This window comes from Vulpes lagopus, chromosome 19 (assembly GCF_018345385.1).
Source record: "Vulpes lagopus strain Blue_001 chromosome 19, ASM1834538v1, whole genome shotgun sequence".
Lineage (NCBI taxonomy): Eukaryota > Metazoa > Chordata > Mammalia > Carnivora > Canidae > Vulpes > Vulpes lagopus.
Window position 1 is genome coordinate 25926826 of NC_054842.1, and position 14680 is coordinate 25941505.

The window sequence follows — 14680 nt, forward strand, 5'->3', positions numbered from 1 at the left end:
AGCTAAAATGCAAAATCTGTTTCTCAATCTTTCTTATAGTTGAAAAGATGCAAGATGCAAGAAAAAAAATTATACCAATACTACCAGCATCAATAATTCTCTTGTAAAATTTAACTTTATCCATGCAACTGAATAGTGTCACTTTGTTAAAAATGGTGTTTCGTGTTCAACCTGTTTGTAAAAAGGGTGCATATGCATATCTTTATGTATTTGTAGTATCTTTAAAAAGCATTTTCATGTTTTGTTTTGGAGGAAACAATGCATGGTTTTCTTAGTGTCTCATGAGTAAAAAGTTGTAGATCAGGATATACTGTCCAGTGTTTGTTTTTTTATGTTATCGTTGATTAGTGAATATTCGTTGAATGAATATTTTGAAGAATAACAACACTTGTGAGTTAGAAATTGTGGATTATATTTTAAGTTTGTGATGAGTTGATTGGCTAATATTTAGAATTGATTCTTTTTTAAAAATAATTTGAATATTTATTTAAATTCAATTTGCCAAAAAAATAAAAAAATAAATTCAATTTGCCAACATATAGTTTAACACCCAGTGCTTACCACATCATGTATCCTCCTTATTGCCCATCACCCAGTTACCCCATCCCCCCATAAAATTGTTATCATACAAGCAATACTTTATGTAGTGCTTAGATTTTCCATTTATCCAATATGTTTGTTACATTGATTTGTATTTAAATTGTTTGGTATATGAATGCTTGAGGCACAGCCACATGTAAAGTGAGGTTAAAAAGAATAGAAAGTTTCTTTTTTTGAAGCACCTGTTCAGGGCTCTTCCTTGGAAAAATATTGAAGTAATTAAGAATTTGTCTTTGAGACTTCATTACTCTTCAATGTGAAATGGAACCCTCCCAATAGAAAGATTGTCCTTGAGTCCATTACTCATAAACCTATAGGTTGCCAGAACTCTCTTCCTCCCCTAAGACCTGTAGGTATTGTGGAATTCATGGCATGCCTTGCCTTCCAAAGTAAATATTCCGTACCCATAGTATTGATTATGGGTGGTGTTAGTTCTGTCATACAGCTTTCTCCCCTATTTCAGACATCTGTATGAACTCTTTACCTTTGAAGAGATTATTGTTTTATGAAGAGGCTACTTAATGCTTTGACATTTTGGTTAGTGTATCTCAGTGAAGGAAGGACCTCCATCCAGTGTTCATGGGAATGTTTTTGGTTTTGTTGTGCCTTTGGGGACTGCCTCTATTATATATATGTCTGTATAATAAAGAAAATCATTATACTTGAAAAATTATCTTGAGTATGTGAATGTTAAGGATAGTTGAGGTTTTACGTTCTAACCTTGAAATTATTTGAGATCTTTGTTTTTTTCTGCCTCCTATACATGTATAAAAGAGATGTCTGGAACATGGGGCTAGAATACCTAGCAGATGATTACATACGATGGTTGCTATGCCAAATCTGCCTATCTGCAAGGTAATATAATGATCCTTTTAGGAGTAAATTAAGACCTGGTGCCCTGGGACGTCTGGGTGGCTCAGTGGTTGAGCATCTGCCTTCAGCTCAGGGCATGATCCCAGAGTTCTGGGATTAAGTCCCACATCAAGCTCCCAGCCTGGAGCCTGCTTCTCCCTCTGCCTGTGTCTCTGCCTCTCTTTCTCTGTGTCTCTTATGAATGAATAAATAAAATCTTAAAAAAAAAAAAAAAAGACCCAGTGCCCTAAACCCTTGCGCTTATGGAGAAGTCTGTCTTCCTTGTCTGCATCACAGGTTCCTTTGTGTCATGAGATCTGCTGCTAGCCATTTCTGTTGATGCTTACAGTTGAGCTTTACTGACTGCTGTTAATGCTCTCACTGCCTCACAAGGGGACCTGATAACTCTTGGCTGTTATATGTCTGGTCAGTTCCTGATTAAAAAAAAAAAAAAAAAAAGACAGGGCTTGTATTAATCATGTCTTTCAAAGAGTGCACATTGGGTAGAGATGAGGTCTCTGTATTAATGCCTACTTCGTGTACTGCTCTGGATGCTCAGCGGCTACTTTCTCCTTGCCCCAAACTTTTTTTTTTTCCTTTACTTAATTGCTAGACTTGGAGTCCTTTCAGAAGGGTAGTGGCTGTAGATAGTTTAACTGTGTAGTGAGATTTTCAACATTTAACTCCTGTTGCCTGCCTGTATGCCTACCTCTTTCCCTCCTTCCTTCCATCTCTTCCTCTATTCCTTCTTCCTTTTTTTCTTTTTCTTTTTTCTTTTTTTCTTTTTTTTTTGGTAACAGTTTTGGTTATTTCTGTTTAAAGAAAATGGTCATATTAGAAAATTCTACATGAAAATGTAACTGGTCAGTTTATTCTAAAAATACTGGATTATTTATTAGTAAGAAGGGATTAGATGTGTTTAAAGATTTTTTTAATATAAAAATGGAATATTACATATCTATTACTGTTTTTCATTTAATGGTATATATGGGCAGGAAAAATACATACCTCTTTTGTATCTAAGTCACCTCTTTTAATAGATGTACAACATTCTATTGTATGGATGTACCATAATTTATTTAACCATTGATAACTAGATTTAACCATTGATAACTAGAAAAATTCATTAGAATTTTTCACTATTATATATGATACTGCATTTAAAATATTTTGGATAATGCTTATACACACACATACCCTATCAAAATAATGAGAGCTATAGATATAAATTGCAGAAGTAGAATTATTGGATAAAAGGGTAATTTCATTTTTAAGGATTCTGATACTTACTGCCACAATTCATATGTTTTACTCCCAGCACTGATTTTTGAGAGTCCCTTTTATTTTCATGTCAATAGCATGCACTATTACTTAAGAAAACATTTTTGATAATGTTATAGGTGAAAAGTGTATCTTAGTGTATATTTTGAATGTTATTGACCATTTGTATTTATTTTATAATTTTCTCCTTCACTATCATTTGCCTGCTATTCAGGTATTTAAATTATATATTAAGAAAATTGACACTTTTCTGGCATGTTGGTGGTATTTTTTTTTCCTGTATTTCATTCTGTGTTTCTAACTACTGAGTTGAAGTATTGCTTTGTTGGGTTTTTGTTTCATTTTGTTTTATTTTTGGGCCTTTTAAATTTATTTAATCAAATACGTCTTTTTTACATATTTTTTTTCATTTTTAGTATTTAAATTTTCCTTTAAGTATAATTTTTTAATTGATTTAAGATTTTTAAGTGTTAGTTTTGGGACATATATTTTTTATTTTCTGTTTATTGGTTTCGTAGTCATTGTGTGCACAAACATATGATCAAGAATGTAAGAAAGGAGCACTGAACTGCTGCCAACTGACTGTGACCTTGAGTCTCAGCTTCTATATCTGTAAAGTGAAGATACCAATCTGGTACAGCGCAGTTCATTCAGTGCAGTTCATTCATTCTTCCCATGAACTACGGTAAGAAATAAAATTTAAATCATAACCTAGGACTGACATACATATATTCATATACAAATATATCTGTGTATACATATAGTGTGTGCGTTCCACTTTTTGTATGTCATACTATATCCTGTCATGCAATGCCAGACTCTTAAAGAAAAAGAAAGAAAATTGCTGTATGCAACTTTCTAAATTGCTTTGTTACTCACAAACGGGTATTACAGTTTGTGTAATACTGATCTAGTGAATTGGACACTCAGATGCCTTCTAGGGCTAACTAGCTAAATAGATGCAAATACCTTGCCAGTTTAGCAAATTAGAGACCTGGGTCCTATCTAAAGGCATTCAAATTAAAATAAAACTTGCTAGGTCAAAAAACATATTTTCAGGTGGAATTCAGACTGCTTATATGGGCCCCTCGCCTAGACCAGAGGAAAAAAAAACAAAGACAAAATACAAGCTCATTCTGTCAGATTGCTATAAAATGTTTTAAACAAACTGAGCATGTTCAGGCAGTGGAACAGAGACCATACTTTGAGTATCACTGGTCTAGATGGTGGCTACTTTCCAGTACCTTTCTAATCTAGAATTTTGTGGCTCTGTGACAACTTTTAGAAGTAGAAATTAGGAGACAAAGTGGCCTCGCTCAGTTTTCCTGATCTGATAATCCTGTGATAGCATCTGAGAAAGGGAAACCCTACAGAGGACTATGCTAGGTATTTGAGTTACTCTGGAGGATGATTAAAAGGGAAGGTGAACGTTTGTACTTTCCATGTCAAGCAAAAGTGATGACACAATATCCCAGTAATTGTATCTAAAAATGAAAGCTGCTGATAAATAACCAATGAAAAATTATATTGAAAAGTTCAGTGTCACTGAAAAAATACAGCAACATTTGTAGACCTACTGAACTGTGTGTGTGTGTGTCTCTGTATGTATATGCACACAAAATTATTTTTATGACATGATTTTCTAGTTTTGGGGGCAAGATATATACCTACAAGAGAGATTCTGTGATGTACAACCATTAAGGCTCACTTTGGTGACTTGGGTAATTGTAATGGAACCATGGAGCCATTAGGCTCCAGATGGAACTTTAATCTGGCTTCTGATTGAGCCAAGTGTCCTTGTAGAGTCTCTAAGCATCTGTTTTGGAAATATATCTGACATTATTCAAAATTTGTACAAATTAAGCCACCCTTGGGTTATAATTCAATTTTTCTTTATTGAGAAATGTATTGTAAACAGTTTTTTGCAATCAAGTAAAACTAGCCTGTACCCATTATTTATTTGCCTATTAACTGGCCATTTATATTTTGTGATTAAACTCTTAATGGATTTAAGAAAGCTTATATTGTACTTCTAAAATTGTAACTTGTTTATAAAATGTGAAGTTGTTTCCTAGTTTTAAATAGCTTTTACATAGGTACTTATTTTTGAAAGACTATTTAAAAATACTTAAAATTATGGTGCTTTCACCTTTGAATAACAGAAACCCCAAAAATCTGCCTTAGGCCAGAATGAAGTTTATTTTCTTCCATAACGAAGATTCCAGAGATAGAGAAGGCTCTAGGGCTTGGTCTTCAAACACTATATGAAAAAGGTACCAGCTTGGTTTGGCTGTCGGTCTTGGTTTGTCGTAGGCGGATTTCCTTCGTGATCACAGGATAGCTGCCATTCAGTAGCTGGAGCAACAAACATCCTTTCGTTCCAGCAGGGAAAGAAAGCAAGAGTTTTTTTTTGTCATTGAAGACTAAAAGTTATTTCAGTTTTATTGGCCTAGTTTAGATCCCATATCCATATAGTTTTTTTTTTAATTTTTATTTATTTATGATAGTCATAGAGAGAGAGAGAGAGAGAGGCAGAGACACAGGCGGAGGGAGAAGCAGGCTCCATGCACCGGGAGCCTGATGTGGGATTCGATCCCGGGTCTCCAGGATCGCGCCCTGGGCCAAAGGCAGGCGCCAAACCGCTGCACCACCCAGGGATCCCATAGATCCCATATCCATATAGTTTTTGATGATTCTCCTATTTACAGAAACACAGAAATTAAAATTAGTGTGGGAACACGTACTGATTAAGTAGTTTTTTTTAGTCCCTTTGGCTTTTCTTGTTAGGTAGAAACTGGACAAATTGCTTTTCATATTGGGGGTAATAAGTATTATTGGTCCAGGTATATTGTAAGGAGATTGCATTACTAAATAAATGTTAGTGACATGTTCTCAGGAAACTCCTATATTATCACTACTATTTATCTCCTTCCTCCTCCAAAAGAAGACAATATAGTTCTTTGGACTGGTCCTCAGCAGCTTGTCCTGCCATATGTATCTAAGTTAGTTTCTTTTCTTTTCTTTTCTTTTTTTTTCTTTTCTTTTTTTTTTTCTTTTCTTTTCTTTCTTTTCTTTCTAATTGTAGCATTATGTATATATAGCGAAATTTTAAGTTTTAATAATTGAGGAAGAGTACTGGAAATGAAGAGTTATAAATTCATGACAGAAAGATCTTATTCTGTATTTCAGGTAGGAAAATACTGGCACATAAGAGAAAAAGTCCTTAAAGGAGTATTAGAGCAAATGTCAGTGTTAGGTTTGGATCATCTTTCCCTAGATAATAATGTGTTTGTGTGCAGATTTTCCAGGTTTTTTTTTTTTTGGTCAGTTTGTCCACTGTTCTTAAATTTCTTTTCCTCCTTTGTGTGTCAGAAATGCATTATTGCAAATACCATTTATTTGGATTTTGTGATAAATTGACCATAGATAGTTTTAAACATAACTGAACAATTTGATAAGCAGCTAATAGAATAAATAAGGAATCTGTTTACCTCTCTCAGGGCTTAAAAACCAGTCAAGGCATTCTAGATGTCTTCCTCTATCCCTATGCCTCAGAGTCTCATTGATTTTTCCCCGATGTTTATCTCTGGAATCAGTTCTCTGTATTCTAGTTTGGATCCTATTTGTCTCTTATTTGGACTCCTAATCTCTGTGCCAGAATATTCATATGATATAGATTGTTCTTCATTTTGCATTCTTTTTATTTTAAATTTGATAGAATATCCTAGCATTTTTCCAAGTGAGCGCATAGATCCTCTCATTTTATTTTTAGAGCTTTATAGTATTCCAAATTAGAGATGCATAGTGTATAATGTCAAAATGTCTTTCTTGATGTTACATATCATTGTATCCTTCTTGTTAAAAATTGCTCTCTCTGGGGGAGGGGACGGGTAAAAAAGGCAATGGGGATTAAGGTGAGCACTTGTCACGAGCACAAGGTAATGTATGGAATTGTTGAATCACTGTACTGTATACCGGAAACTAATATTGCACTGTGGTTAAGTAAATGGAATTAAAATTTAAAAAAACAGGTGCACTCTTTTCTCCTATAATGACTCTTCTTAGCACAGGGAACATTCACTTCTCAGGGATGGGTAAATCTGTATTATGCGTGGGCATTTTAAAACTGTAAAATTTTGATATTCCTTGGTTGAGGATTTTTCTTACAGTAAGAACTACGGCTATTTTAGATATTAGAGATGACAAAAGGTCCCTCATGGTCTGACCTTCTTGCCATCTGCAGTCTAATCATTTTGAACAGCTTGCCTTATCCTTAGCTGAAAATCTTGTTTCTTTATGTTGACGTGTGGTTTTTACTCTGTTTTAGGACCCTTTCTGTCTCGTCTTGTTCTTCCTGAAGTTTTGTCCCATGATATTTTCCCTTCTCCTGGTTTGTCACACTGCAAGTGAGCTGTTATTAAGAGCACCTGTCATTTCCTTTAAGCTCAGCTTCCCTCTACCTGCTTTTGAGCTGCTTGGGGACAATGTGATAGTATCGTATGCATATTTTTAGCTTATTGGTAGTGTACATAGTAGTACACATAGTAAGAAATGAAATGTATGATTACATGAATGAGCTTTAGTGGAGGAACTATAGAAATGTACTAAGTATATTTATGTTTTTGTACGAAGTAGCTGAACTTTCAGTAGTGACAGTTGACAAATGTTTTTTGTTAATAATTTGAACTTGAGGAAGGGCTTTACTCAAGCGTATCGTAATGCGGGGAAGAAGATAAGCCTTGAGAGGTAAACTTTCAAATCTTCACAGGGAGGAAGAGAGCAGATATGCAGTCTTTGAAGAAGCAGAATGAGTGATGGGCTCTGCAAGCCTTGGCACTGCCTGATCAACGGTACTGATGCAGCTAAGGGCCGAATATGCCACGAGGGGTGTGGATGTATCGGTCTGCTCACACTGTAAAAGGAGAGGCCGAGAGGTTGAAGCTGCTAGTACTCATCCCTGCATAATATGGAAGATTTTTAATATTCGGGTTTCTGCCCCTTTATAAAGACATAAATGCAGGGGGGTGTGGATGGATACCCTAGCCTTTCTTTGCAGGTGAAATAGTGATTAAGAGAAAGACTTCAGCAGACAGGGTTTAAATTATGCCTTCGTTACTTGCTAGCTGTGCATCCTTGGACGAGTTTCTCGACCTCTTTGTGCCACAATTTATTCAGCTGTAAAATGTTGGTAATAGTAGTACCTACATCATAGAGTTGTGATGATATATGTAATACTCTTACAGCAGTTTCTGTTGTAAGTACTGTGTATTGGGTGGTGTTATGCCCTGAATACCTGGGTCTTCTGTCTCTTCTTATTCTAAAAAATCTGTACTTGTTCAGGTTATCTGACTTGCTGTTTAAGTTTGTCTACAAAGAGAATGTGCTAGATATGCCATTACATGGGTGGTGATCCTGTGACACACAAATGTCCTTTGTGTCTCTGAGTCATGATTCCATTCTTGAAATTGTTTCAGAATCCACTTTCTATCCAATGTGGCTGAAGGCCAGACCTAGGGCCTATTAAATCCTTATGGTAATGACTGCCTTTCCGTGACATCTTTTGAGAGCCAGCCATCCTATTGTCCCCTGACAAGTCCACATCTCATCCCAGCAGTGGTGTGGGCCCAGGTAATCAAACTGTCCACTTATTTCTGTATGTATTGTATGACTGACAACTAATGAAATATCCTGTTCATCCTTTTCTACTGAAGAAATATATGAAAGCATATGAAATACATTCACACAAAATATGCTCATATTAAAAAAATATTTGATATGTGTTGGAATGAACTCCTTGAGTGTAGGATCTGGATTTGGGTCTCTATTTCTGTTTTACTTTGTTTTGTGTTTGTAGGGCGGGTCTGAAATTGGTTCAGGTTTAAAAGATGTGTGTGCAACGGAAAAGGAGTAATAAGAACAGGGTTTGTTTTTAAGACTGTTTAGGAAGTGGTTTTGGTTTTAAGGCAACATAATAAAACCTTTAGCTTTATTCTTTATGCCATGTTTCTCTCTATGTTCCAAGAGGGCTTCAGTGTTCATATTATTTTAGCTCACATTGTTAATTTCCTGCTGTAGAAGCCAGGGCAGAAGGCATGTTTCTTCTGAGATTTTTATTTTATATTTTTTTACTTCTTCTGAGATTTTTAGATCAAATTGAGAGGCACAGAGAATCTGAAAAAGTCCATCATTTTAAGCCAGGTAGTGAATGTCCTACTTTATTGATGACCTTCAGCCTGATACCCACCCAAGGTCCAGTCCATTGTTGCTGTCATGATACAGAATTGGGCAGCTGTATCACAGGGACTGGATTCAAGGCAGCTTCTTTTAGGGAGTGATCATGACTGACATATTCAGTCAAATAGTCTAGTCTATAAGAGCTGAGAAAATGGCTAGCTTTTATTTGAAAGATTTATTTATTGAGAGAGAGAGAATCCCAAGAAGACTCCAGGCTGAGCGTGGAGCCCACACCATGGGGCTTGATCTCACAACTCTGAGATCAGGACCTGAGCCAAAACCAAGAGTGGGCCACTTAACCACCCAGATGCTGCTACCTTTAATTGGAATGCTCTTCCAGGGAAAGACTGTTGTGGGGATATAGGAGTACACTATTTTATTTGTGGCTTGGTAATCGTGTTTCTTTTCTTGGTAATCGTGTTTCTTTTCTGGGACTATTGAACAAAGTACCACAGACTAGGTGGCTTAAGTAATAGAGATTTATTATCTCAGGTTTCTGGAGGCTAGGTCTCTGAAACCAAGGTTGTCAGAAGGATTGGTTTCTTCTGAGAGCTATGAGAGTGTGTGGTTCTTAAATCTTGATTGTTTATTTAAAATGTCTCTTTTTTGGTAATTTGATTTACTGAAGATGATTTTATTAGTAATGTAGTTATATACACAATTTGGTTGCTGGAATGTTAAATATGATTAATAAAACTAAAAATGTTTACAGAATTTACATTGGTAGTTTTATTTTAAGAAATTGGTCCTTTTGGTCACTGTATTCTTTTTCAAGGGAATTATTTTTAATAGGAACATACCTCCTACATAATGGTATGACAACTAGGAGTGTTATGTCCAAAAACTGATTTAAGTTGATTATATATCAAAATCTCTTTTTAATCTTTTGTATTACAGTGTATCTAAAGAGAAGGCTACAGATTTAAAGTAAAATGAAATCTGATTAAATTATTAAACTGATTTAAGTCCTGTGTTCTGTTCATTCTGCTACAAGAAATATGCTTTCTTCACTTCAGTATTAAATTTACAATGTAGCTGTAACCTATAGGAATAACAACAATGTTTTCTTTTAATTTTTCCCTTGGACTTTGGGTCTTTTAACTTTGAATTTTTATGTTGAAAATGTTAGTACTAGTTAAATTTTTAATTTTTTAAATTAAATCTTGATTTCTTTTTTAAAATTTTATTTTATTTCAGTTCAGTTTGCCAACATATAGTATGACACCCAGTGCTTGTCACAGCACGTTGCCCTCCTTAATGCCTGTCACCCAGTTACCTCATCCCTCTGCCTACCTCCCCTTCTGCAACCTTTGTTTCCCAGAGTTAGGAGTCTCTCATGGTTTGTCTTCCTGTCTAATTTTTCCCCACTCAGTTTCCCACTTATCCTGGTTTGTAAGATTTAATTATTGTGACTTAACTGAAGAATTTACTCCCTCCTTCCAAAATGAGTGCATTATCTGTTAAGCAGATGCAGATCTTGTGAACTAAGTTTTGCCATTAGAATAACCCCTCTATGTCTCATTCAGTTAATTTGTTTGAACATTTCCTAATAAATATATTCATGAAGTGAAGTTGGTTGGTGGACCTCTCTCTTCCCTCCCTTTATTTCTTTTTTCCTTCCTTTTATTCTTTACTTTGAAATAGGTAAGACTTGCAGCAATTACAAAACCTACAAAACCAGGGGAAGCTGGGTAAAAAGTACTTTATATAACATACTTTACACTTTATATAACCATAGCATAATTTCCAATAGTAAAGAAATTAACATTGGTACAGTACTATTAACTAAGTTACTGATTTTATATAGGTTTTACCAGTTTTTCCACTAATACCTTTTTCTGTTTCAAGATCTAGTCTTAGAACCCACATTTCATTTAGTTGTCGAATCTTGTTAGTCCCTCAACAATGTGTAATAGTTCTTCACTCTTCTCTTTCTCTTGACCTTGACACTTGTGAAGAGTACTAGTCAGTTATGTTTTAGTATATCCCTCAATTTGGGCTTGTGTGAGGTTTTCTTATGATCAGATTGAGGGTATGCATTATTGGGAAGAATACAACAGAGATGATGTTCTTTGATATGCTCAATATATGGTATCAGTGGTACATGAGGTTTTATTACTAGTAATATGGCTGCTTCATTGTTTGTTTATCTTAAATTCAGGGGAGATTAACATAACATAAAATTAACGACTTTGAAGTAAATAATTCAGTGACATTTGGTACATTGACAGTGTTATATAACCATCACCTACCTATATCTAGTTCCAAAATGTTTTGATCACTCCAAAAGGATACCTGTACCCATTAATCAGTTACTCCAAATTTGCTCCATCCTCAAACCCTTTCCCATCCACATCTGTCTCTGGATTTACTTATATGTGTAATTCATATAAATGGAATCATTCAGTAAGTATTCTTTTGTTTCTGTTTCTGGCTTCACTTAGCATAATGTTTTCAGGATTTGTCCACATTTTAGTGTTTATCAGTACATTTTTCTTTTAATGGCTAAATAATATTTCGTTGTATGTTTATACCACAGTGTGTTTATCTGTTCATCCATTGGTGGATATTTGGGCTGTTTTTGTTTCTTGGTTATTGTGAATAGTGCTGCTGTGAATATGCATTCTATGTATTTGTTGAATTGCTGGATCATATGGTAGTTCCAACAAACTTTCTGGTTCAGATATTTTTAACTCTTTTGTTTTTCATTTGATTAAATAAATCTAATTTTGTTATAGAATAATATGGTAACACAAAATCCAAAGCAAAAATACTTCATAGATTTTATATATATATCAGTTTTAAAACCCGAGAGTATTTGTCATTCTGATTAAGCTATATATTTCTGGATTTGATTGTTGATGGAATTTACCTGTTTTTCCCATTTAAAATGATAATAAGATATGCTGCTAGAGTCCGTGAATTTGTTGTATGCTTTGTATTATCAGTTGATGTTGTATTGATTTGTCCTTATTTTGGACAGTTTATTTCCCAACATAGAAGAATTTCACTTAAAAAAAAATTTCACTAGTTTAAGGAAACATCTATAATAAATACTTGAAGAACAGCTTAAGGAGCCTTTTTATACTTTTAAATATTTTCTCATTGCACATTTGAGATTTTTTTAATGTAGTTTTGAACCTTTTTTGTAATTCATTTTCATTTTCTTATGATAAACATAGTGTAGTATTGATTTTTAAAAATGCTTTAGGGGCACCTGGGTGGCTCAGTGGTTCAGCATCTTTGATTCAGGTTGTGGTCCTGGGGTCCTGGGATTGAGTCTCGCATCAGGCTCCCTACAGGGAGCCTGCTTCTCCCTCTGCCTATGTCTCTGTCTCTCTGTGTCTCTCATGAATAAATAAATAAAATCTTTAAAAAATAATAAAATAAAAATGCTTTATACTTTTCCATATAGCAGATAGAGAAAGGGTTGATAATTCTACTACAAATCTGTTAATAAAATGGCAAATGAGAAAGAAAGTCCTTTATTGGAGAATAGATCAGATCCATAAAGGCTGTTCTTTAGACCAGTTTTACTTAATCTTGAGTGAGAACTTGGTGTATAGTCTCTGAACATATTTTCACCAAATAAGAGTTGGTTGGTTCTTCATTTGGTTAAGATAAAATCTTTGTTCTCCAGGTCCTCTTGTTCCAAAAAGACCACTCTTTTATGCTGAAACTCTGTTGACCCAGGAAATCTGCCTTTACCCTTCAGATAAGTTCTGGTGGACCTGAGGCTTTCAGACAGAGTCAAAGGGAACTTGAATTTCTGGTTTTGGTAAGAGTTTTAACTCTGGCATTTTTGGCCTGCTTGGGCGTTAAAAAACTCTAGAATAAAACTCATGGTCTACTCCTGATTCAACAAAAGACATCTGATATTGACGCTAATCCTGTTAGCCTACTGGTCTTCATTGAGGTGAAGAGGGTAATTATGGAATTTTTGTGGAAAAAGAGTAAATTAATGGGCATAGTATTTGAAAACAACTTGAAGCCACATAAACTTTTTGTTTTGCTACTAAGTCTCAAAAATCAAGCATTACTGTGAGCACCTAGACTTACAGGTCTGGTGATATAACTTATGGTAGAGAGATACCTGTGAAGGATAAATGGTAGCATGTGTCTCTTGGACTAATGTCGTGCCATTTCTAGTATATAGGCTAGGGGAACCAGATTATTTGACTTCTTAATACCTTTGTTCCTTTGTTCATTTTTTTCTCTCTTCGCCTTCATTTCTGGGTCCTCTGATAGTTGTCTAATGGTATGTGGTGTTATTTGTTGTGAAACTCTGCCTCAAGCTATTGCTGAGATTTGGGCAGCTGGGTGATTGGCAGTTAAACATTGGACTCCACATTCAGGACTTGGATTGTCTGTATTCTCAGATGCTCATTGATGATAAAGCCATATATTGTAAACATCTTCTTTTCTGTTTTTGGAAACTCATTCTTTTTTATTTGGAAATGGACTAATTATTTGAGTGTTTAATTTTTAAATAAAAATATTCCTGAATATTTAAAGATTCTTTAGGTATAGCTGGGTAACTATACTTAGTAATACTGTATTGTGTATTTGAAAGTTGTTAAGAGAGTAGATCTTAAAAGTTTTCCTCATAAAAAATTGTAATTGTATGATGATGGATATTAGCTAGGCTTAGTCAGATAATCATTTTGTAATATATACAAATATTGAATCATGTTCTACACCTAAAAGTAATAAAGTATTGTATGTCAATTATATTTCAATAAAAAGACTAAAAAATATTTTTCAATTCAAATCCGAGAGTTCACTTTTTTTAATAAAGTCTTTTTTAAAAATTTTATTTATTTATGATAGTCATCACAGAGAGAGAGAGAGAGAGAGAGAGAGAGAGGCAGAGACATAGGCAGAGGGAGAAGCAGGCTCCATGCAGGGAGCCTGATGTGGGATTCGATCCTGGGTCTCCAGGATCGCGCCCTGGGCCAAAGGCAGGCGCTAAACTGCTGTGCCACCCAGGGATCCCCGAGAGTTCACTTTTTTAAGAATAATTGAACTTCAACTAATTTTTGAAAAAGGGGATATAAAAAATTCTTGATTTTTTTTTTTTAATTACCAAGGAAAAGTATATGCAGTGATCCTAATAATAGTAATGTTGCCATGTTGTTGTTTGTTAACAAGTGATTGAATTGATCTGATAGTATTAGGAGTACTCTAATAAAATGAATTAATTTTCATGTGTGAACACAGTATAAAATCTGAATGCTTGTTTCTTTAGTTAAAAGATGGAATTACCTTCTATAATGAAGTTTAAATGCTCAGAGATGCCATACCCAAAGTCACCATTTTAACATTCACCACTTTGCACATTAAGCCACCATCTAAGACTTCAGACTTACATCAGTGGGTAGCATGCATTAAAGATGATCCCTTTGTATAAAGGGAATAAAATTCCTTCACCACTTTAAACCAGGTGAAAAGAAGAGAGTGCTTTCATAAATACAGAGCTACTGTGTGAAAGCCTTGCTTTGGAGTCATGGGACTAAATTCAAAAGTGTGACATACTGTTTTCTTTCCTTTAAGGATATCTATTTGGCTTGTTTAGAATGTTCTCTCCTCTTCTCTCTTTCTTGTGTATTTTTCCTTACGAGTAGGAGAGAAGAAGTAAAAATCAGTTTTACCTACTTGAAATTATGGCCTTGTTATATTACTTTTAAAATTAAGCTGATAAATTTAAAAGATG

General features: G+C 34.6%; 1 protein-coding gene across 7 annotated transcripts in view; it reads left to right on the forward strand.

Moving 5' to 3' along the window:
• TBC1D5 (TBC1 domain family member 5) overlaps positions 1–14680 on the forward strand; it is a 535195-nt gene that overhangs the window by 61283 nt on the left and 459232 nt on the right. Inside the window, exon 3 of one of the 7 annotated variants that reach the window (XM_041733756.1) lies at positions 12608–12745. The exons of the other annotated variants lie outside the window; for them this stretch is intronic. The gene's annotated coding sequence lies outside the window, so the exon portion shown is untranslated. The remainder of the gene's footprint in view (positions 1–12607; positions 12746–14680) is intronic. 7 annotated transcript variants of the gene reach the window in all.